This window comes from Mirounga angustirostris, unplaced genomic scaffold (assembly GCF_029215605.1).
Source record: "Mirounga angustirostris isolate CCGP_5_RB_7025 unplaced genomic scaffold, mMirAng1.0.hap1 SCAF_2, whole genome shotgun sequence".
NCBI lineage: Eukaryota > Metazoa > Chordata > Mammalia > Carnivora > Phocidae > Mirounga > Mirounga angustirostris.
The window spans coordinates 118,044,244-118,070,241 of NW_026991710.1; the positions used below are offsets into that span (position 1 = coordinate 118,044,244).

At 41.0% G+C, this 25,998-nt stretch overlaps 1 pseudogene; it reads right to left on the reverse strand.

Annotated features, from left to right (window-relative positions):
* Positions 1-454: 454 nt before the first annotated feature.
* LOC135363016 (heterogeneous nuclear ribonucleoprotein A1-like) lies at positions 455-3,383 on the reverse strand (annotated as a pseudogene).
* Positions 3,384-25,998: the final 22,615 nt, after the last annotated feature.

Below are 25,998 nucleotides of genomic sequence, written 5' to 3' on the forward strand. Positions count from 1 at the left end.
CTTTTCATCCTTCCCTCTCTTCCCCTCTCTCTCTCTGCCACATCTTTATCTCCCTTCAGAACTTCAGTTCACTCCCTAATTTATTTGTCACTTGGACTGAGCCCCTTCCTGGCTTCTGATTTGTTCTCCAATGATCTATAATGACCATCAGATCTCATGAAGGAGTAAGAGAAATCAGGAAATGAGGCTGAGAAAGATTAGACAAGACAGTGTGACATCATGGCAAAAGCAGAGCATATAGGCCAGGAGAGTTGAGTCAGAAAGACAGCTTTTTCATTTGCCAATTTGTTCTTTATATGCACTCCACTCCCTGTCCAGGTGGAATCATCATCTTCTTCTTTTTTTTTTTTTAAAGACACATTTATTCAGCGTCATGATCAGACTATTACATTTAACAATCAACAGATGGGTGCAAAAAAAAAAAATCTACATTAAAACCCTTTGTTGGAATGCTTTACACTTTCCATGGAACAGAAACTAAAATAACCTGTTATACAATTAGTCACAAATACAGTCCTCGAGTTTTTTGCCCATACACATTAGTATTGTCTAAAACATGTCTTCTTTGTAGCAACTAGGCCCTGCCACCGCTGTGCTTGGCTGAGTTCACAAATCTGTTATAACCTGTAGCTTCCCTGTCACTTCTCGGGCTCTCCTCTCCTGCTAAGCTTTGTTTCCTGGCAGTGATTAAAACCTTCTGCTGCTGCCATAGCTACTGCTGCTGCTGGAACCACCACAGCCACCTTGGTTTTGTGGTTTGGCAAAGTATTGGCCTCCACCACCGTAGGGGCCAGAGCTTCTGCCTCCAAAATTTCCTCCTTTCATGGGTCCAAAATTTGAGGATTGATTGTTGTAATTGCCAAAATCATTATAGCTTCCGCCACCTCCAAAGTTGCTTCCATCATTACCAAATCTGTTCTAGCCATCCCCACTGCCACCATATCCACCACCACCTTGACTGCCACCAAAGCCACCTCGACCACTGAAGTTCCCTCCACGACCAAAGTTGTCATTCCCACCAAAACCACCTCCACGACCACCACCAAAGTTTCCAGAACCACTTCGACCTCTTTGGCTGGATGAAGCAGTAGCCATCTCTTGCTTAGATAGGGCTTTCCTTACTTCACAGTTGTGGCCATTCACAGTATGGTATTTTTGAATGACAATCTTGTCTACAGAGTCATGGTCATCAAATGTTACAAAAGCAAAACCTCTCTTTTTGCCACTGCCTCGGTCAGTCATGATCTCGATCACTTCAATTTTCCCATACTGTTCAAAATAATCTCTTAGATGATATTCTTCAGTGTCTTCTTTCATGCCACCAACAAAAATCTTTTTCACAGTTAAGTGGGCACCAGGTCTTTGAGAATCTTCTCTTGAGACAGCCCTCTTTGGTTCCACAACCCTTCCATCCACCTTGTGTGGCCTTGTGTTCATGGCTGCATCCACCTCCTCCACAGAGGCATACATGACAAACCCAAAGCCTCTGGAGTGCTTGGTGTTTGGATCTCTCATTACCACACAGTCCGTAAGCGTTCCCCATTGCTCAAAATGGCTCCTCAGACTCTCATCAGTTGTTTCAAAGCTCAAACCTCTGACAAAGAGTTTCCGCAGCTGTTCAGGCTCTTTGGGAGACTCTGACTTAGACATGACGGCGGGGGGAGACTTTAACGATATTTCCTCGGTGGCGTCCATGGGCAGAAAGCCAGCTGGAATCATCAACTTCTGTAAGAGACTATACAGTTTCAAACTCCATGCCATTGCACATGGCCCCATCCTCATTTGCCTGAGATGCTCTTCTCTCCCTCCCTGCCCATCCTTTCTGGGATCCAAGAATCTGGTAAACTTCCAACTCATCCTTCTAGAGATCTAATGTCTGGCATGACAATTATAATTAACAATACTGTACTGCATACTTGAAATTTGCTAAAAGGGGATCTAGCTGAAGCATTCTCACCATACAAACAAGTGGAAACTATGTGAGGTGACAGATATGCTAATTAGCTTGATCATGGTAATCATTTCACAATGTATACATATATCAAAACATCCCATTGTATACCTTAAAAACATACAATTTTTATTTGCCAAATATACCACAATAAGGCTAGAAAAAAAAAAGAATCAATTTTTTAGTATTTTTTAGGTCCTCTGGAAGAGTTCATCATTCTCATCTTTGAGTTATCGAGTATTCTGTGCATACCTCTTTATGGTCTCTAATATATTGGATCTCAAGGTCTATTGATCTATTTATTGTTTATTTAATGTATTAAACTGTTCTGGATTCTCTGAGGACACTAACTATGGCTTATATCGGTTTCCTTTGTACTAATCACAGGTGCATATTTGACCCTTAAAATTTTTACTGAATGACTAGATCGATTAATATTTAATGTTGGGTAAGTATCATCCTTAGGCTTATTGTAAAGATCAGATGAGACAGTTGGGGAAGCACCCAGTAAAGTGTAAAGAGCTATGTAAATTGATGTCATTATAATCTGCCATCACCCATTTCTTATTCCTGTGAACCCCCCTCTACCCCAAATCCTTTGTTTTTATCACTCATGTGCCACTCACCTCACCATATTTTGTTTTGAGGGTAGATCATGTGTATTAGTTATCTACCACTGCATAACAAATAATCCCTAAACTCAGTGGCTTAAAATAACAAACATTTATCCTATCATAGTTTCTTTTCTTTTTTTTTTAAGATTTCATTTATTTGGGGCGCCTGGGTGGCTCAGTTGGTTGGGCGACTGCCTTCGGCTCAGGTCATGATCCTGGAGTCCCGGGATCGAGTCCCGCATCAGGCTCCCTGCTCAGTGGGGGGTCTGCTTCTCCCTCTGACCCTCTTCCCTCTCGTGCTGTCTCTCATTCTCTCTCTCAAATAAATAAAGAAAATCTTAAAAAAAAAAAAAAAGATTTCATTTATTTATTTGCCAGAGAGAGAGAGAGAGCGTGCACAAGCAGGAGGAGTGGCAGGCAGTGGGAGAGGGAGAAGCAGGTTCTCAGCTGAGTGGGGAGCCTGATGTGTGGCTCGATCCCAGGACCCTGGGATCATGACCTGAGCTGAGCCAAAGGCAGATGCTTAACCGACTGAGCCACCCAGTCTCTCCCCTATCATAGTTTCTGAGAGTCAAGAAGCCAGGCACAGCTTAGCTGAGTTCTCCGTGTTAGGGCTTCTCAGAGGCTGCAATCAAGGTGTTGCTGGCGCCCTGGTCTTCTCAAAGCTCAACTATAAAAGGCATCTGCTTCGAAGCTCACTCACCTGGAGGGGGACAACCTCAAGTCTTTGCAGGTGTTTGTTGGTCAGAGACATCCCTTCCTTGCCATGTAGACCTCTCCATGGGGCCATACACAACATGGCAGGTTGCTTCTCCCAAGGCAAGGGCTAGAGAGAGAGAAAGAGAGAGTGAGAGATGGCGAGCAGACTGAAGTTACAGTCTTTTTTGTAATGTAATCTTGAAAGTGATACCTCATCCCTTTTGCCATATTGTATTTGTTTAGAGATGAGTCAGTTACTAGATCCCACCCACACTTAAAGGACAGGCTTACATAGGGCATGACTATCAGGAGGCAGGGTTCATTAGGACCATCCTAGAGGCTGCCTACCACCACACACGACCTAACTTCCATCACTCTAGGACCTAGTCCTGGCTAACATAAAATAGGTAGTTCATAAGTTGATTTAAAGAGAACAAAGCTGTCGGGGCACCTGGGTAGCTCAGTCAGTTAACCGTCTGCCTTCGGCTCGGGTCATGATCCCAGGGTCCTGGGTTCGAGTCCCGCATCGGGCTCCCTGCTCTGCAGGGAGCCTGCTTCTCCCTCTCCCCCTGCTTGTGTTCCCTCTCTCGCTGTGTCTCTTTCTGTCAAATAAACAAATAAAATCTTTAAAAAAAAAAAAAGAGAACAAAGCTGTGGACAACCCCGAGATAAAACAGATGCTGTCACCAGGAGAAATGTTCCCAGAACTCCTGCTGAGCACAGCAGGAAGGTGAGGGTCAGTTCAGGAAATCAGCACAACCTATTTGAAGCATTGCTCCAATGTCCTTCAGCACTGTGTCTCGAACTCCGCATAACGTATAGGTAGCAGGTAATCATTTAGTCATTCACTCAACAAAGATTAATCGGGTGATTTCTATGTGCCAGGCTCTAGAAATCCAGTGGTAAAGAAAAGGAAGTCCCTGCTCAAGCCTGCACTGTAGTGATTATTTTCCCTTTGGGCTTGACTTGGTTTCTGTATTAGTTTTTGGGAAAAGAAGCCAGACTTGATTGCACGCCGACTGCTCTGTTGTGAAGGTCCCGGGAGGAATATCTGAAAAGGTATCAACTCCTAGTGGAAGGGCTGCTACTTTCCTAATTCCCTCAGCTTCTTCAAGTCTTTGCTCACCTATTTAATAAGGTTTGTTCTGACTGTCCTATTTAATGACGTGGACAGACCCTTCCACACCCACTCCCAATTCCCCCTGACCCTCTCCTACTTTCTTTTTGTCCACATCACTTATTATCTTCCAACATCATTTACTTATTACCTTTGCTCCCTAGTGTCCCCCGCCCCTGTTTGAATCTAAGTCCCACCAGTGTGGGGATCTTTATTTTCTCTCTGCTATATCACCAAAGCCTAGAACTGTGCTGGGCACCTAGCTGGTGCTCAATAAACATTTGTTGAAGAAATGAACAGAGTCCCTCCAGGTCAGGCTTCCTTTCTAGGCCCCACTTTGTAGTTTGGGAAATTTTTCATGAAGGAAGAGAGATGCAAAGAGAGCAAGTGATGCTCTTAGAGGCAGCTTTTGACTCCAAGGAAGGAAATTAAGTTTAATCTGTTCGTGGGGCTAAGAGATGAGATGTGATTAGTAAGTGCCAAATTGGTGGATGATGGATGTGTGGCTGTCACTTTCTCCTGCTCACTCTTACATGCTGTCCATCCCCCAGCGGTCTGGCTCAGCGAGTGTGTGCAAACAGGCTGAGCGGGTGGAGGAACGAGAGCCTGGGACTGCCTGGTTATTTGGAATGACTTGTGGCTAATTGAAACGGAATCGGCACCCCTGACCCTATATCCCCCAAACGCTGGGGAACTGATATACTCCCCAATCAGTTCAGAAAGCTTCATGCTGCCATTTTTCCAGGCCTTACAGATAATAGGAAGTGATTATGGGAAGTGAAGCTACTTTGGCTGAGCTCCCCTTTTTAGTTGAACTTTGTTCTCACTTCTGTCTTACTCGCTGTGCTCTTCATGCGTGATGGTTTTGAATTAAGCAAAATCCTTTAGCTAACCCCTTAACATTTTTCCGATGGGTGGGGAGAAGTTTTACTTCAGTATTGAACAAAGTTCACATACACGCATCTGGAGGGGGATGAGAAACAGATCTCTGCTTTTCTCCTGTGGCAGCTTTAATCTACATGGAGTCCACCTCAGAAGGAAGGAAGGAGTCATCTGCTGTTGTCGCCCCATCCCCTCCCTTGTCTGCCTACCCTCGAAGTCTCACTTCTGCTTCTTCCTTCTCTGGCCTAGGTTGTCATTCATTTATTTCAGTTCATCTGGTTTTCCCTCAGAAGTGGTGTCACAAGCAGATAATAAAGGAATGAAGGAAAAGGGACGTGGAGGTCCAGACTTGTTGTCAGTATGATTAACACCCCTTAGCAGAATTCTACGTATTTCTTTCCCTTCTCTAGAAATCCGCCCCCCCTTTTTCCCTTTTATCTTATAGAACAGGACAGGGTCCAGAAATGAGGCAGACATGTGTCCATCCACCAGAAGAGGGTGAAAATGGAGAAAGCCATATCCTGTCGTATAAATTTGAATGGGGAAATAAAATCTGTAACTCTGGTGGGTAGGAGTTCTCTTTAGGGGGCCAGAAGTGCTAGGAGAAGATATTAATGATGATACATAATCGTTATCTTTAATCTAAGAGTCTGTAAGATCTAGTGCACTGGAGACTCAATATTAGTTTCAATTTTTTAATTGATATTTATTTTTATACTTTAAGGTGAAATATGTTCATTAATATACACTGAATAATAGAATTAACATAAATTGAAGAAAAGCACAGGAGAGAGAGTACAAAATTAAAATCGTATGTATTTTCCATCGCTTGAAGATAACGAATATTATTAACATTTTGTCATACTTCCCTGCAGTCTTTTTATTTTAAATGATTGTAACTATCATGATTATATAATTGTAACTATATAGTTCCTATTATTCTGTATCCTCTTGTCTTCTCATAGCATGAAACATTTTTCCTTTTTTATTATTTTTATAAACTCCCCATGAACATTTTTCTCAAGGGCTGCAAAACAGTCCAGGAAGCATTTGGGGCGTAGTTTAACCCGATCGCCAAATCTAAACTAGGAATGAGCATACTCTTTCTATAAAGGGCCAGCCGGTAAATGTTTTTGGCTTTGGGAGACGTGTATCTCTTCACACGTACTCAGCACTGGCCAGATGGTACAAAGGCAGTCACAAGACACTGAGTTCCAACAGAACTTTATTTACGAAAACAAGCCACAGGCCACGTCGGGCCCATGGGCCATCGTTTGCGGACCCTATTCTAAGCTATTATGTCGTGTTCATGCTTGTTATTTTAGATTCTATAATGAACGCTGTGCTTCCTCAACCAGGCTCACTTCCTTAGAAAACATCAGAAGTAAAACCGAAGTGAAGATCAAAGTCTTTGAAAAATTTTAAGGCTCTCCATACTGCCAGATTTCTTCTAATGACACAGCCGTCAGCAGTGAGGGATACTGCCAATTTTGTCACATTTTTTTCCAGTATTTATTTTACTCATTTCATTCAAAGTCATGTTTAGAAGATAAATTGCTAAGTGGGGAAAAAGCAGGCTAAAAATAAAGTGTGAGGGAAAATGTAAAATTTACAGTGAATAAAGAAATCTGTCATTTTGATGGGCAAAAATATGAATTGTCATTATTGTTTTAAACTGCACTGCCTGGAGGCTGAATGATCTCCCATGTTTGCTATTCTGTGTCATTTCCTCTTTTATGACATGTCTGCTTATGTCTTTGCTCACTTCGAATCCGATGCATTAGCTGCTCCATCTATGTTGAATAAGTTTTAAAGGAGACCTCTAGAACTACCTAAGGACATCTCAAGAGGACTGTTTAAATACGTTTTGAAATATAGTTAACAATGGCATTTTATGTGGCCATTGCCAATTTTTTGTTTGTTTCCTTGTTCTTATGGAACCGAGTGAGAGGAATTTAGTGGCCTATCTGCCTCCATTCATAGCAATCTGTAATCATACATCCATGTAAAGCCACTTCTATATCTTTTTACTTTCCCTCTTCATTGCTCGTTTCCTGTGGCAGCTGTAACAAATAAGCACAAACTTAGTGGCTTAAAACAACAGAAATTGATTCTATCCTGGTTCCGGAGGCCGGAAGTCCGAGATCAGTATCACTGGGTGGGAATCAAGGTGCTGTCGGGCCACATTCTCTCCAGAGGCTTAATGGAGCCTTTTCCAGCCTCTGGTGGCTCTTGGCATTCCTCGGCCGTGGCCACATCACTCCAATCTTCAACATCAGCAGCTTCAAATCTCTTTCTGCTCCATCTTCATATCACCCTCTCTTTGTGTGTGTCAAATCTCCCTCCCCCTCCTCTTCTAAGGACACTTGTAATTGGACTGAGGGCCCACCCAGATCATCCAGGTTACTCTCCCCATCCCAAGATCCTTAAAGAATCACATCTGCAAAGCCCCTTCTTTCAACTAAGGGGGCAGTTACAGGTTCCAGGGACTGGGACGTGGTATCTTTGGAGGGAGGCGTTTCCCAGCCAGCACAATCTCCCATTTATACTCCTATTCTTGTCCCTTGCTTAGTTAAGCACTTCCACATATTTCATGCATTTTCTTCTCCTCTACCTTCCAAACATGTATTTATATATTTCTAGCCTCAAGAAATGTGCCATGTGCTTGTGTTTATATCTTTTTTTTTAAAAAAACTTTTCTTTTCTTTTTTTTTTTTTTTTAAGATTTTATTATTTCTTTGAGACAGAGAGAATGAGAGACAGAGAGCACATGAGAGGGAGGAGGGTCAGAGGGAGAAGCAGACTCCCTGCCGAGCAGGGAGCCCGATGCGGGACTCGATCCCGGGACTCCAGGATCATGACCTGAGCCGAAGGCAGTCGCTTAACCAACTGAGCCACCCAGGCGCCCTGTGTTTATATCTTTTAATATTTTAATTTTTTAAACATAAATGGTATTGTGCCGTAAAAAACCTTCTGTTTCTTATTTTCCCTTCAGCATTATATTTTTGAGATCTCTCTGGGATGTGACTGTAGCTTTCATTCTTGTTTGGCTGCTATATTTTTCTTTTTTTTTTTACATTTTTTCTTAGCCAAACGCATATCCCTCTACCTGTGGATGCATGGATGCTCTCTGATTCCAGTTCAGCTATACATTTTTTATACCATTACCTTGTTTGGTTTCACAAACGTATGCTTGGCTTTTATAATAATATGAACCAATGGTCACCGAGGGTTTACAACATGCTGGGCATTGCACAAAGCACATTTTAAACCTTGTCCCATTTATCACGTCTGACAGGATTGTTAGACAGCTTTGTCACTATCACCTTTAAACTTATCAGGGAACCGAGCGACAGAACGGCCAAGCAACTGGTCCAAGGTCATACAGCCAAGTGAGTTGGAATACAGTGTGAAAAAAGCAGTCCCTATGCCCAAGGAATTCCAGGTCAAATGAAGGAGGACTATATACATCTTGAAAGCTCATGGCAGTCTAGGGGTGTGTGAGTGTAGGGGTGTGTGAGAGTGCTTCCCCTCCCCCCCGGAGATTTCTTGGATGGGGCTGTGCCCATGAACTTGCTCCCCTCCTGGCAGGCACGATCTGGCTGGAGGTCTGGGATTCCCATTCCTTGCTCTCGTTGTTTCGGCCTCTCTGCCTTGACTCTCTATTCTTTGCTCTGAACATAAAGCATCAAAACAATGGCCAAGATCTATGCATTGTAATCCCCAAACAGCTCTCAAAATAATTTCTTAATTTTTCCCCAATGTATATTTCTTTGTGGTTTTAAAAATGTAATAAATATTTATTCAGTGCTTATTCTGTCCAGACATTGTTCTAAAGCCACAAATATTAACTCAAGGTTTTGTTCAACTCAGTGAGGTAGGTAGTATTATTATTTCCTCTATTTTCAGGATAAAGAAACAAAAGCACAGAGAGGTTAATTAAGTTGCCTGAGGTCACATAACTGTACTTCACAGGAGTTGGGGTTTAATCCTGGCAGTCTATAGATACGAAGCTTTCTTTTTTTTTTTTAAGATTTTATTTATTTATTTGACAGAGAGAGACACAGTGAGAGAGGGAATACAAGCAGGGGGAGTGGGAGAGGGAGAAGCAGGCTTCCCGCTGAGCAGAGAGCCCGATGCAGGGCTCAATCCCAGGACCCTGGGACCATAACCTGAGCCGAAGGCAGACGCTTAACGACTGAGCCACCCAGGTGCCCCGATATGAAGCTTTCAACTGCTATGTATGCTGCCTTCCTCCCCTCTGTTCTCTCTTTCTCTCTCTCCTTATTCCTTCCCTCTTTTTCCTTTCTTCCTTTCAATTAGCAAATTTCTGTATTATACTAAGGATATATCAGTGAATAAAGCAGTTGCCCTTATGCATGCATGGTGGGAAAGATGCACATAAACCAACCAGCAAACAAACAAAACTGACATTTATGATTAATTAAGGAAACTTCAGGGTGCTGTGACTTGTTCTTCCTTGAGCAAATCTTAGCGTTTTAAAATGAACTCCATTGGGCGCCTGGGTGGCTCAGTTGGTTGGGCGACTGCCTTCGGCTCAGGTCATGATCCTGGAGTCCCTGGATCGAGTCCCGCATCGGGCTCCCTGCTCGGCAGGGAGTCTGCTTCTCCCTCTGGCCCTCCCCCCTCTCATGTGCTCTCTCTCATTCTCTCTCTCTCAAATAAATAAAATCTTAAAAAAAAATAAATAAATAAAATAAAATGAACTCCATTGTAGAACCCACCACATTCTTTTTGGAACTCTTCTGGAAGTATTTGCATACAGATCTTACCTGTCTTCACATGGGTCAAATTCCAAGAAGTGCTGGGTTTTTTTTTCTTCTATGCTCAGTACTATGGGCACAGTGAGTATGTTACGGAAGCTGGACTGGATCGCCCGACGGAAGAACCAAGCGGCACCCAGAGATCTTGGAGGATAGGAGGTTTATTTAACGCCTCAGGCTCAGAGGAGAGTGGTCTCCAAAGGCCTGAGCCCCAAGCACAAACAAAGGGGGCAATTTATACACTTCTACTTCCACATACTGGGCACTCTTGGCACGTGCGTGAAGCGGGGCAGGGAGAAGGACCCGGATTGGTGCGCGGGGGAAGCCCAACAGGGAGAAGAACCCAGAAGAGCCCCGGGGCAAGGACTGGGACTCTCTCGCTGGCTCGGTTGGCCATCTTAGGACACAGATTTTTCTTATCAAATATACCAAATAAGTATGAGCTGATCAATGGACGGATGGAGTAGCTTCAGTCAGTGCAAAACCTGTTTATTGGTGGCTGGTTATCCTTAGGTTCTCAGGTCAGGGATGGGCCTGGCCAATGGCTGAGTCAGCATCTGGCTCTTTGATCGGGGGCAATTGCTCACATGGCATCAGTGCAATGGATGAGAGGCAGACTGAGAGATGTCATTGAATTTAAAAATGCATGTTTGTGCCTTTGAAGTCTGGAAGCCAGGCCTGCCTGAACCTTGTAGCTGCTCTCCTCTGTTCTGCTGCCTTCTCCTGTGTCACTGTGTGGGGTAGCTGCCATTCCCTGAGGCCTTGGAAGTGTGGCCAGTCTTGGTCTGCTTCCATCATAATGAAGATTCTCTGCAGGCAAGTTCTGGAAAACTTCAATTTCCTTCTTCTAGTAAACAGTTTATGATTCGGTGCTTTGATGTACATAGGAGACAATCTGTGTGTCAGTTGCATAGAGTTCGTGGGAAGGAAAAAGAGCTTGTAGAAAGTGTTTATACTTCCATGTGACTTTGACCTAACTGGGTCCAGAAAATAGCAAATCTTCCAGGAAGAAGAGAGTGCTTTCTACTTCAAAGGAAGTCATCAGACCTGCCTCCTCGTGCATCCACCTCAGCCTGGGAAACTGTCACAGTCTCTACAAGTGCACTTGTCCTGGCCTAAGGCTAGAGACCTGGGATTCAGGGTTCCTGAACACCAGAAAGGATGACTCATCCTTTCTCCTCTTTTCTCCACTCTCAGCCTCTTACCGAAAACTTTATGATAGCAGATTCTGTCCATAAAGACCTCAGCTGGTGAGGGACCTCAGAATTCCATGGGGTCCCAAATGGAGTTTACATTTCAGTCACAAAGCATCATTCATTAACATATATGTAAAGCCAGCAAGGTCATGTATCATTACAATTCTTTGTTTTTCCTCCTAGTTTCCAAGAACTTCTTACTCATCTTGTGCTTCATTGTCCAGGAGAGAGCCTGGCAGAAGTCATGCCTTCAATGGCTTTTTGTTTAATGAGTAAATCAATTAAGAAATGCTTTGTTTAATAAATGGAAATGTCTTTGATATATTTGCTGATTATAAAAAGTCTGAAAGTTCATGGAAAAAAAAAAACACAACAAAACAGCAACTCATAAGTGTATAGAAATCTCTAACACAGTATTTTCTTCCAGAGGTAACTACTAGTAGGTTTGAGGTTTATACCCGCAGAGTATGCCTCACAGAAAGAAACAAGAAATGAAGGAAGCAAGAAAGAATGTGATATAAGTTTTTTTCTTTAACATCTTTTTTTTTATATGATGTATTGGGCATATTTTCAAGTCAGTACATATGGAATTTGTGAAAAGGAAAAAAAGCTTGTAGAAAATGTTTATACTGCATGGACACACATTGACCTGTGTCCAGAAAATAACAAATCTTCCCAGAAGATTTTCTTAGTACCTTTGTAAAACTTTGTATGTATATAGCATAATGAAATTAACAAAGTCACTATTGTTGGACTCTAGATTGTCTCCAGTTCCTACAATGATAAATAATGTTGTAATGAACACCCTTGTTGGTGAACACATTTTTCCACACTTGTCTGGTTATCTTCTTAGAATAAACTCTGGAAGTAGAGTTGTGAGGTCAAGGGTATATATTCAGATTTTTGATATTTTCAGATCATCCTCCAGATAATCTGAAATTTTATCTAATTCTATTTTAACACTTCAAAAATTAATACTGGCCATTACTAATAAGTAATAAGTTTATTGAAATAATAATTTTAACTCAATTAAAGATTTCTGTCAAGGTGTTTCCCCATATCCTCATTAATGCTGGACATTTTCAGTCTTAGAACTTTGCCATGATGATAGATCCCATTGTTTTGCTTTACACTCCCATCATTGTTTATGAGACTAAGCATATTTTCATGTTAATCTTTAGCACTGTTTTCTTCCTTGACTTTCTTGTTTTATCTTTCATACATTTCAAATTTCTGGATTGTTCCTTTAAAAAGACCTTGACATCATATTTTTACCTAAGGAGCTCAAGGCTGACTGAATTTTTGTAAGAGGTCTCTGTGAGGGATGCCTGGGTGGCTCAGTCAGTTAAGCATCTGCCTTCGGCTCAGGTCATGATCCCAGGATCCTGGGATCGAGTCCCACATCGGGCTCCTTGCTCAGCCAGGAGCCTGCTTCTCCCTCTGCCTGCCACTCTCTCTCTTTCTCTCTGACAAATAAATAAATAAATAAAATCTTAAAAAAAAAAAAAAGAGGTCTCTGTGAGGGAGATTTGATTTTCCAGGATGGGGTTGCTGGTAGCAGCAAAGTAGACTGAGGCATCATGGTGGGGGATGGAGTAAATACTGTTAGCATCTTTCTGAGGGTTGAGATCTAAATCTATGGATGTCACAGTATTCAGCTTTTGATCCAGTAATTCAGTAATTCCAAATTCTAGCACATTTATCTAAGGAAAAAGAAAAGGAGACAAGCATTTATATTTAAGGAAGTTCATCCTCAGTCATTTACAAAAAATGCATGATTTGAAACAACTCAAACATCTAAAATAGGCAAAGAATTAAGAAAATGTGGTACAGTTATTACCATGACTTTAGTAATGTGACTGGCCGAGGTTAAGAGATATATAGAATCCAATCATATCAGCTAGGTTAACAGTAAGAATTGTGGCCTAGACAGACAAGAAGAATGTACACATCATTCAGGGTAAAATCAGATGATGAATGGAGGGAGAAGTTGAATCCAGGCGAGTGGTCAAGAGATAGAGAAATCTAGAAGAGAGGGGCACATTTCCATCTACTCAAAGCAGGAGGCAGTAATAAGCACAGTATGAGCTGACCGCAGGGCTGTAGACCGTACAAGAGAGAGTCCCCGTTGCGACGGTGACTACAAACGGAGCTGGGCACAGTCATCAGAGACCCTGGTGGGTTTGCATGCATGTCTCCAGCCCTAGATCTGGCATCCCTGTCTGAACTTTCTGGCTGATGAGCAATCTCTACTTGCAGATGTTGTCCTCTGCTTTCTCCAGTCATGGTAACTCCAGCAGAGTCTGCCTTGAGGTTTACCAAATTTAAGTCATTCATCATATCTGTCAGTTTTGGGTCTGTCATAATTCATGTATTCATACCCCAAACACCCATTCTGGATTCCACCTCATACTCCTCTTCTCCACCTACTATCTCTCTGCTTGCAAAAGGTAATCCTTTAAGTAAGCACAAAATTCCAATTGTTATCAACTGCTGCATAACAAAACTATCCCAAAACTTAGCGGCTTACATTAATAACATTGTTTTGCTCACAAGTCTGAAATTTGGCAAGGTTGGCAAGACCGCTCATCTCTCCCTGTTGGGCAGCTTGAAGACTGAGCTGGATTCCTCTGAAATCTTACTCACTGTGATGTCTGATGCCTGGGCTGGGAAGATAAGAACAGCTGGGAGTTAGGTCATTTGGGGCTCCCTGGCATTGGCCTCTATCCCTAGATCATCTCTCCCATGACAGCTTCTAGATAGCCCACTTCCATATAGATCAGCGCAGGCTTCCAAGTCACATGTCCCTGAAGAGAAAGGCCTGCAGAAGCTGTATTGCCTTTTATGATCTAGTCTTGGAAGTGACGTAACATTACTTCCAATGCATCCAGTCAGTGGAAGTATTTTCAGAGGTCCCAGAGAGTCAAATGTCCCATTTTAAATAGCACTGTGGGATGGGAGACATAGTGTTGTGGCCGTCTTTGGAAAACACACTCTATTACAAAAGATAAGATAGGTTCATGGACTGACTGGCGTCTTAATGTTTTATTTTAAATTATCCCTATGTACGCCAAAGAGTGAAACACGTTAGAAGGAGTTCCTTTCACTAAAAAATGTAGTAGTACTTTGACCACCGCATTTTGAAATGTGGTCTTCTTAGATTGCCACCAAAGAGCAGATGAAGTGGGATTGGTCGCTAAGGGAGATTTTAGGTGGAGGGCTTTGTGGGGACTTTTCCTCGACCCTGAATGTTTGAGAAAGACTTTGCATGCTATAATTGGTTTCTGTTATTTAGGAAGCTATCATATGTCTTTTCCACTTATTTTCTGATATCTTGCTGTAGTTTGTGAATCTCTTTAAGTACTCTTAAATCCTTCCTGGAACAACACATTCTATACATGATAGACAAACTAACACACATGTCTCCCCAGTCAGGTGGAACAGAGCTCCTCACAAACTCACGTTGGACATGTGACGAGAATGAAAAATAAACTTTTGTTGTGTTGAGCTACCGAAATTTTAGGGATGTTTGTTATTCAACACAGACTAGTCTATCCTGACCAAAACGAGGCTATATCTTATATCTTATACATCTCAGGTCTTCTGTGGCTTTGTTCTCTTTCTCAGTATAAAATGCTTCATTTTGTTTTTTTAAATAGTTTTCATAATAGCTTCTTTTGTGATATTAATAAGTATTAATTTTCTTTTGGTAATTTTTGCCTGATAAATATTTCTTTTACTCTCGTTTTTTCTTTTACTCTTGATTATCAACTTTTCTGTATTAAATTTGTATCTCTTGAAAATAACATAGCACTAGATTTGAGGACTTCCAACTTTAATTTGTACTTATTGTAATTACTGATAAATGTGGATTCGTTTTTGCTCTCCTATTATTATGCTTTCGCTTTGCTTCTAACTTTTGTTTTCTGCTTTTTGTTGGATCAAGTTTTCTTTGTTCAGTTTTTTCTTCTGCATCGGTGAAAGTTATATAGTTTTCATTCTATGCCTCTAGGGGTTATCCTTGAATTATTAATGCATATATCACCTTTTTCTGCCCTTATAAATTCTGCACTTCCCTTTGGGGCAGATTGTGTTTCCCAAGGATCACCACAATGTTATCTCCCATTGCAGTCAAGAATTGGAGTCTCTTTCTCCACCACCTTGAATCTGGGTAGGAAGGCTCTATGATAACTTTGACCAATAGCATCTGGCAGAAGTGACACACATGCCTGTTCCAGGTGTAGCTCTTACTGGTCTAAGAGCTTCTGTTCCTGCCTCCTCGAAGCCAGCCACCATGGAAGTGCAACTAGCCCAAGACTATTAATCCGTGAGAAGACCTGGCTGTGTGGAGAGGCCCTGGAGGAGGAGACATAGTGTAGAGCCAGAGGGCAAGGTGCATCGAGGCACCAAGAAGTGAGGGAAGGAAGCATCTGGAAGTGGAGACTCTAGCCCTAGCCTCTCCAGGAAATGGCACATGGATCAGAGACAAAGCCCCCAGCTGAGCTTTTCCTGAGGTCCTATCCTAGAAAATCCTGAGTAAGATAAAAGGACTCTTTTTAAGGGTCCTGAATTTTGAGGAAGTTTATTATACAATAGACACCTGGGGCATTCTCCCACTCCATTGTTGATGCCATAGGGAATTTTAGTTCCAGGTTTTGTTTAAAACTTCTTAAAAAGGAGCACTTTTTAAAGACCGTAAGTTTTACTGATTTATTTAATTTAACCTTTTTATTCTGAGATAATTGTAGACTCACATGGTGATTATATGGATAGATCCTGTGTATCCTTTGCCCAGTTTTCCTCGATAACTTCTTGCAGAACTCGAGTACAAAGTATAACCAGGGAATTGTCATTGATACAGTCAAGCTACAGAACAATTCCATTACCATTAGGATCCCCTGTGCTGCCTTTTTATAGCTGTACCCACTTCTCCTTCTACCATCTCCTCATTTAATCTCTGGAAACCACTCACTTCTTATCTATGTTTATCATTTTGTCCTTTCCAGAATGTTATGTAAATGGAATCATTCAATATATAAGCTGACGGGATTGGCTTTTTTCACTCAACATCATTCTCTGGAGATTCATCCAGGGTGTTGTATGCCTCAGTTGCTCATTTGTTTCTGTAGCTCAGTGGTATTCCATGGTGTGCATACGCCATGGTTGGGTTAGCCATTCATGCACTGAAGGGCAACTAGGCTGTTCCCAGTTTTCGGCTCTCTGGAAAACAGCTTCTATGAACATTTATGTAGAGGTTTGTGTGTGAACATGTCTTTATTTCTCTGGGATACATGCTCAGGAATGTAATTGCTGGTTCGTAGGATAGCTACATGTTTACATTTTTAAGAAACTGTCAAACTAGTCAAACAGAGAAAGACATGTATCATATGATCTCACTGATATGAGGAATTCTTAATTGCAGGAAACAAACAGGGTTGCTGGAGTGGGGGGTGGGGTGGGAGGGATGGGGTGACTGGGTGATAGACACTGGGGAGGGTATGTGCTCTGGTAAGCGCTGTGAATTGTGCAAGACTGTTGAATCTCAGATCTGTACCTCTGAAACAAATAATGCAATATATGTTAAGAAAAAATAAAGAAGAAGAAGGTAGCAGGAGGGGAAGAATGAAGCGGGGGAAATCGGAGGGGTAGACGAACCATGAGAGACGATGGACTCTGAAAAACAAACTGAGGGTTCTAGAGGGGAGGGGGGTGGGAGGATGGGTTAGCCTGGTGGTGGGTATTGAGGAGGGCACATTCTGCATGGAGCACTGGGTGTTCTGCACGAACAATGAATCATGGAACACTTCATCTAAAACTAATGATGTAATGTATGGGGATTAACATAAGAATAAAAAAAAATCTTAAAAAAAAAAAAGAAACTGTCAAACTGTTTTTCAGAGTGGATGGGTCATTTTACATTCCCACCAACAATGTGTGAATGATTCAGTTTCTCTACATCCTCACCATCATTTGGTGTACTGTTATTTTATTTTGTTTAAATTTGAGTCATTCTCAAAGGTATGTAGGCATACCCCACTGTGGTTTTAATTTGCATTTCCTCAATGGTTAATGATATTGAGCATCTTTTCATGTGCTTATCTGCCATCTGTCTATCTTCTTCAGCAAAATGTCTCTGCATTTCACTGCGTGTGTTTAATTGGAATGTTTATTTTTTTCTTGTTGAGTTTTGAGAGTTATCTAATCTATACTAATATTTTGTCAAGGACTTTTGCATTTGTATTGATCAGGGAGATTGATCTGTAGTTTTCTTTTTTGTATTCTCTTTGTCTGGTTTTGGTATCAGAGTGATACTGGCTAAAGAAAATGAACTGGAAGATGTTCTGTCCTGATGTTCTGTTCTGATGGGGAAGAGACTGTATAGAATTGGTGGTAATTCTTCTTTAAATGGTTTGTAGAAATTTCTGTGAAATCCTCTGGGTCTAGAAATTTCTTTTATGGGAAGATTTTTTTATTTACAGATTCAATTTTCTTAATAAATACAGGGTTATTCAAATGATCTATTTCATGTTGGCTGAGTTGGCTGACCCTTAAAAAGAGTCCTTTTATCTTACACAGGATTTTCTAGGATAGGACCTCAGGAAAAGCTCAGCTGGGGGCTTTGTCTCTGATCCATGTGCCATGTGTTTGTTGAGAAATTGGTTCATTTCATCTAAGTTGTCAGATTTATGTGTGTACAGTTGTTGGTAGTGTTCCCTTATTAGGCTTTAGATACCTGGAAGATCCGTAGTGATAGTCTCTGTTCATTCTTAATGTTGGTAATTCATGTGTTCTCTCTTCTTTCTTTGTTAATCTTGCTAGAGATTTGCCAATTTTTTTGATCTTTTCAAAGAACCAGGTCTTGGCTTCATTGATTTTCTCTTTCCAATGTCATTGATTTTTGTTTTAATTTTTATTATTTCCTTCCTTCTGCATGCTTTTGGTTAATTTTACTCTTCTTTGGGTTTTGAGGTGAAGACCTCGATTACTGATTTGAAACTTTTTCTCTTCTCTAATGGATGCATGTGGCACTGTAAATTGATCTTACTTTGGATTCATTGGGCTTCTTGACTCTGTGGAACAGTGTTTTTCATCAGCTCTGAAATTTTAACTCTTCTGAATTTTAACAGTTCTGAATAAATTTCAAATGCTGCTTTGGCACTATTTCTCTTTTTACCTGCTAAGACTTTAATTAAGCATGTGCAGTCTTCTTTATTCTTTATGTCTCTTACATTTTCTTCTGCACCAGCAAACTGACACTCCATCCTTCATTGTGGATAGTTTTATTATTATTTTTTTTCTAGTTCATTTATTTTTTTTGTCTGTGTCAAATCTGTTGTTAAACCCATCTGTTAAGTTTTAAATTTTGGTGATTTTATTTCTTATATCTCAAAGTTCCATTTGATCCTTTAAGAATCTGTTTTATACTTTAAATTATAAAATGATGACTCTCTTGATAGTTGCTCCTTTTCTTCAGATGTTAATTGTTAAACAAAATTTTAAACATAGTAAATTTATAAATTCCAAGATTTGAAGTCTTTGTAAAACTATGGTAGTCTATAGACCATAGTCTATATTACTGTAGTCCATAATTTCCACTGGATATCACTTCTTTATATATCTGGTTATCTTTGACTTAATCTTGAATTTAAAAAATGTATTGGATAAATTATCTGAGGTCTAATAGAAATTTGGCTTTTTCCAGAAAGAATTTACATTTGATTCCAGGTGCTTGGAAGTACTACTACTTTAAGACAACTCCAAATCAAATTCAAGACTTGAAACTTCCTAAAAAATAAAGGAGATGGAGAAGAGTTTAACTGACTGCAATTTTGTGCCAGGACTGGTGTGTATAAGGGTGCAGCCCTTTGTAGTCTAGAATATTATGGGGTGAATTCCTGTTAGACTTTATTTTATGTCATCTCTGGGTTTGACTTCTTTCTTTCAATTTCCAGAAGGCCAGCAAAACAAAAATCCAAAATATTTAGGATGGGTAATTACTCTGAGAGTGAAAGAAGCTTCTATCTTTACTTGCACCTCTGGGATCCTGAGTGCAATGTTTTTTTCTTTTTGGATGAAAAAATTAGAACAGGTAGCAATGAGCTAGACAGCTGTCAAAAAAAAGCCAGGTCTTATGCTGGGCACTGGGATACATGGGGAATAAAAACACGAGCCCTAACTACCATGTCAGTTCTTTGATTCTTTTAAGATGATATATATATATATATATGTATATCATCAGATATACATATATATATATCATCAATAAATATTTGTTTTTTAATTTTATCCCATTTAAAAAGTAAGCTTTTGCCAGGAGCATTGGGCACTGGGATACATGGGGAATAAAAACATGAGCCCTAACTACCATGTCAGTTCTTTGATTCTTTTAAGATGATATATATATATATATATATCATCAGATATACATATATATATCATCAATAAATATTAGTTTTTTAATTTTATCCCATTTAAAAAGTAAGCTTTTGCCTGGAGCATTGGTCTGAATAACTTAACTCAGCATTTCAGAAAACAGGATGGGCTTTGTTAAGAGAGTAAATGTCATAGAATTTACACATTGTGGGCAAAAGTACTCCCTTTTATTGTTTTTCTCTCTGGCTTCACTTCCTCTGAGGTCAGCAGGAATTGGTTTTCATTTCATCAGAAGTAGTAAATTCTGAAATCCTAGTGTTTTTCTGAGACTATTTTGTGTGTGGTATGGGATAAATGAATAATTAATAGATACTGTCATTCTATCATTTCTTGTGTCCTTGAGATTCAGATTTCTCATCATAAAGGAGATGCATACATATGTAGTAGAAAAGTAATGAAAAAATCTTGTGGTACTGAACTTGAATCGGAATTGTCAATATAGGGCACCTGGCTGGCTCTTGTCGGTTAAGCAGCTGCCTTCGGCTCGGGTCATGATCCCAGGGTCCTGGGATGGAGCCCCTTGTTGTTTCCCTGCTCAGTGGGGAGTCTGCTTCTCCCTCATCCCTCTGCACTCCCCCCGCCCCTGCTTGTGTTCTTTTTCTCTCTCAAATAAATAAATAAAATATTTTTTTAAAAAAAGAATTGTCAATATAAAGTCAAGAGGTATTTTTTTCTTTCCTCCCCATCTTCCTCCTCCTTCTCCTTTTTCCTCTTCCTCTTCCTTTTCCCCTTCCTCCTCCTCCTCCTTCTTTTTAATATATATATCACTGAAGGGGCATGGAAACAATAACTAAGCCTATAGCAAAAAACCAAACAAACAAAAACCAAACAAACAAAAAACACAAGCCAGTAGCAATGAGCATTGCTAGTGCCCAGATTGTTTCTTGACATATTATTTCTTAGATATAGGCTGATTCCATGTTTGGGTAGAAAATATACACAATGATTCTGGAAAATTATTATACCAGATCGTGAGGAAGCTCTCAAAGACTTGTAACTACCATGTAAAAAGGACTTAGAAATCAACTCAAAGATAGAGCAATTTAAGCTTCCCAGAGCAAAGTCTAAGTGAAAGGAGTATCCTAATTGGTGTAGTCTAGTTTAATACAATCTTGCACTGGGCTTGGCTTTCCCTGGCATTCAGTATCATTTCTCACTAGGACCTTGCCCTGCTAAGGAGAGGCTACACTGAGTCAGGAGCTGAATTTTCCAGGTTCCTTGCTTTAATTATAATACTCAGCCTGAATCAATGCACAGAGGTGCAAACCTGCTCCGTGTCAGCATAAGCCTTCTGGGAGAATTCTCTAGAAAATGTGCCCCTCTGATACCCTGTCTCAAATATGACAAAATTTGTGTTTGATGTCATCTTATCTCTTATTCTTTTCTATTATTTTTTTCTCCATATCTTGTAGCTAAGTGCTTTTCTTGCTACGTTATTTTCCCCAACTTTCTCAAATAGCCTTGTATATAATACCCGAATATTACTAGTTTTTATTCCTGAGTGCAATGTTTTTTTCTTTTTGGATGAAAAAATTAGAACAGGTAGCAATGAGCTAGACAGCTGTCAAGAACCTAGTTGTTCCTTCAATCATTTATTCTACAAATATATACTGACAACCTGCTCTAAGCCAGGTCTTATGCTGGGCACTGGGATACATGGGGAATAAAAACACGAGCCCTAATCCCAAGGAACCTGCAGCCCGCAGAGGAGACTCGATCTCAATCTAACAATCACATAAATGAATTATTAATGCAAACTGTCGTTTAGGGCTTTGTTTAGCCCATGGAGGAGACCCATCATTAGAACTATGAAGGCGAAGTACAAAGTGCTATGTACGCATTTAACAGGGCTGTCTAACCTAGGGGTGAGAGGAGGTTTCTCCTAGGGCAAGTTTTTGAGCTGAGATCCCAAGCATACGTAGGCAGTAACTAGAAGGAGGGGAGAGGGGTTGGAGCTCAGGGAATGAGTGGAGGAGTGATACAAGGTAATTCCAGAGATGTGGTCAGGCTCTAGCTCAACAGACTTAGGTCATGTTCAGAATTTTGTACTGTACTTGGACTTAATAGAAATGGGAGGGTATTAAAGGGTTTTAATTGGGTCACCGTGTGTGTGTGTGTGTGTGTGCATGCGTGCGTGGGCGCTGCTGTGTTTAGATGAAGAATTAAGTGCATGAGCTACTTCGTGAAATGCTACATGGAACAACACAATTGTGGTCAACAATGAGTAGATGATAATCTAAGAACATTCTTCCCACATTACAGGAAAACATGTTTGGTCTAGGACAGGGTATTTCTAATTTTGTCATTTCTAGCCTGCTTTTCATGGAGGGATACTATGGTTTCAGTAATACATAGGCCTAAGGGCTCGGTTTTCTGGTAGAGTCCTTATTCTCCCCTCTGTGAAACACCTCTACCCCAACCATGTTGGTTTCTATTGCCTAGTCCCCTTTTCCTGCCCTACAAGTATTACTGGAGAAGAGTTCGGGATGCTTACTCTTCCTCAGTTACCCTACAAACTCTTCACAGTGGAATCCACCTGCCTCTAGGCTCAGGCGCCACAGTGTCTTTTCCATTTGATGGGCATCAGAGCCCCCTACTGGGAGAAACACAGCTCAACTACATAAATAACCCACACAAACGGGCGCCTGGGGGGCTCAGTCGTTAAGCGTCTGCCTTCGGCTCAGGTCATGATCCCAGGGTCCTCGGATCGAGCCCCGCATTGGGCTCCCTGCTCCGCGGGAGGCCTGCTTCTCCCTCTCCCACTCCCCCTGCTTGTGTTCCCTCTCTCGCTGTGTCTCTCTCTGTCAAATAAATAAATAAAATCTTTTTTTTTAAAGAAACTTTAAAAAAAATTACAGACACAAAGAGCAAGAGTCCTGTAACATTTGGTGCATTTGTGTGTATGTGCTTTACCCATCCGATGTTAAATGTAATTACTGTGCACCAGCTAAGAAACCTACTCATTACCTTTGCAATAACCTTGATATATAATTGTAAATAATTAGCTTCTCATTTGGTATATTTTCCACTTACTCTGGGTTGAAGAGTCATTGTAACAATGAATACGCATCGCAAATTTTATAGTCTTAAAAAATCTGGAATTGATGTGAAGAAACAGTTCAGTCCAGTCTCCCGCTTTACGATAAGAACATCTAACATCTTTTTTTTTTTTTAATAGTTTAGGGACTTTTTTTTTTCTTTAAGATTTTTATTTATTTATTTGACAGAGAGAGAGACAGCGAGAGAGGGAACACAAGCAAGGGGAGTGGGAGAGGGAGAAGCTGGCTTCCCGCCGAGCAGGGAGCCCGATGCGGGGCTCGATGCGGGGCTGGATCCCAGGACCCCGGGATCGTGACCTGAGCCGAAGGCAGACGCTTAACAACTGAGCCACCCAGGCGCCCCAACATCTAACATCTTTAGGATGCGGAATTCTTTGTTCTCTTCCTAAAATTTCTCAGGAAGGATACTCCACAGTATCATCAAAGACCAAGTTCTGTGTTTTTAGTAATCCAATGGTTTCTTATATTTGATAAAAATATCTTTTAAAACAAACTTATTTTAGAATAGTTTTATACTTGCAGAAAAGTTACAAGGATAGTATAGAGAGTTCCTGGATGTCCTTAACCTAGTTTTCCCTTCTGTGAACATCTGACATTACCATGGTACATTGGTTACAGTTAAGGAGTCCACATTGGTATAGTACTAGGAACTGACCTTCAGTCTTTATTTGGATTTCACTAGTTTTCTTTGAACATCCTTTTTCTGGTCCATGATCCCATCCTGGACACCTCATTACATTCCATTGTCACCTCTCCTTCGGCAGCTCTGGTCTCTGATAGTTTCTGTGACTTTACTTTTGACAATCTTGATGGTTTTGAGGAGTTACTGGTCATATAATCAGTAGAATGCCCTTCCATGTGGATCTGTCTGATATTTTTCTCATGGTTACAATGGGGTATGGGTTTTGGGAAGGAAGATTGCAGAGGTAAAGTAACACTCCCATCACATCATATCTAGGAACACACTATCAACATGACTCACTGCTGTCGAGGTTAGCTGTGATCGCCTGGCTGAGGTGGTGTCTGTTGGATTTTTCCACTGCAAAGCTAATCTTGGTTGTTTTTATTTTATATTTTATTTTTTAAAAGGATTTTATTTATTTGAGAGAGAGAGAGTGTGAGAGAGAGCACAAACAAGGGAAGGAGCAGAGGGAGAGGGAGAAGCAAACTCCCCACTGAGCAGGGAGCTGGATGCGGGGCTGGATCCCAGGACCCTGAGATTATGACCTGAGCCGAAGGCAGATGCTTAATGGACTGAGCCACCCAGGTGCCCCATTATTTTATTTTTTTAATTTAAGTTTCTTTCCTTTTATTTTATAGAGATAGAGAAACTTGTCAGCTTTCCTTTCAGAAGAGGGAAGGCAGTGTAAGTTGGTGGTGAAGGATTGCTTTTAGGAGCCAGAGAGATCTGGGTTTGCCACTCATCCTCTGTGTGATCTTGGGCAAGTTCCTTCCTAAGCTTTACTATTAGAATTTGTAGGATGGGAATAATAACAGTACTTTCCTCAACTGTTTTGTCGAGGGTCAAAGGACACGATGTACATAAAGCCCTTACCAACAAGCTGTTGCACCAAGGAACTCTAAGGCTCCAATATGCTTGGCATGATTACTAACGTGAATATGACAGCGATGATCATGAGCATTGTGGATTCACTTTAAAGTCCTTGCTGAGTTTATTCTTCAGTCCATAGCAGCAATTCCTCAGCATGCAATGCGTTCCATTAGTATGCCAGGTTGGGCTTGAGGTCTTTGGGCTAAGAGGCTGAGCCTGGCTAGTTCACTTGGTCATGGGTTTAACAATCTTCATTGAGTTCCTCCTGGATCCTGAGGATACAACTTTGAACCAACAGATACAATGTGGCCATAGCCCAGCAGTCAGGTGAGAATGTTCAAAAAAAGGACATGGGAGCTCTAGGCAGGGTTAGATCAGGTGGGACCCTGTGCATCAAGTGTAAGGAGAGCCTTGACCACCCCTTCCCTATCTGCAAGTCACATAGTCTGAAGCAATAAAGCATTTTAGGAATGAAATTCACTCTTCTCCACGTCCATCGTCATAGGATCAGAGTAGCCCAACCAGACTAATGACTTCACCTATTCCCCCTTTTCCATCTTGGTTTTGGGAACTCTGAGCTTCAAATGACTAGAAAGGTGTTTCCAACCTTAGGATATGTTAATATCAACTGGGGGACTCAACTGCACACGTATTTTATATCCTGTACCTGATATCTCCCATTGGCCAATCTTTCTGAGTCTGCCTCTGCACTCTCTTCCTTACTGTGGTGTGTTTTCTCATCTATTTTGAGATTTGTGATTGTGACTGTATGTTCTTTTCCAGACCCGGGTTCAGAGTACTCCTCCAGTGGGGATATGAGTTCATGAGTTTGAGTCTACCAAACACTTAGTGTAAATATCAATCTGGAACCACTTTACACTAAATCTGTGCCTTAGGTGTTCAGGTCACACTGGTGGTTGGATTTGGGTCCAGAGCTCATGAGAAGGCTTATTTGTGGTTAGGGCATCTGAGGGTGAGAGGTGGGATCAGGGGACTTATCTTTTCTACACTTTATCTAGAACCAATGCTACCACTTTTGAACATGTGTTTTTATAGTTTATTGACCAAGGTTTTCCTAGTTTATCTACCACTGTGGGTGTTGGTTTTGTGCCAGAGTCTCTGATTCTGACCTTGGACTTTGTCCCTATTCCTGGCAGGAGCACCATAAACCCTTCCTTTGGCCTGTTTTTGTATCGCCTTTGAACTAAGGACAGTTTTTACATTTTTAAACGGTTAAAAAACAATAAAGAAGGGAAGTTACAGAAACCACATGTGGCCCACAAAGTCTGAAGTATTTATTATCTGGGCCTTTACAGAAAAAAAAATTGTGGATCCTTAGACAACCAAGGATCAGCATATGTACCCAGGGCAAACGCCATTTCTGATGTTCTGGGTAGAACCTTCTTACAGTCTCTAGTTTCCAAGAATCTCTCTTACTTTACCACCAGCTTAGCTATTCATCTTAAAGGAAATTTCTAATATCAGATCCTCATATTTTTAAGTGTTCTGTAGTTTAGGGGGTTTCTTGGACCTCTATTTCCCCATAATACATGGAAAATAACTCCTCCCTCTATCCTTCCTGTAAAGCAAATCTCAGGGCTATAGCAGAGGCTAGAACAAGGGCAGGCTGTTTGAGAGGCAGTTCTGGAAAGCACAAAATAATAACTATTTTATTTTGAAGGAGTGAGTCTAGAAAGTAATAACTCACATT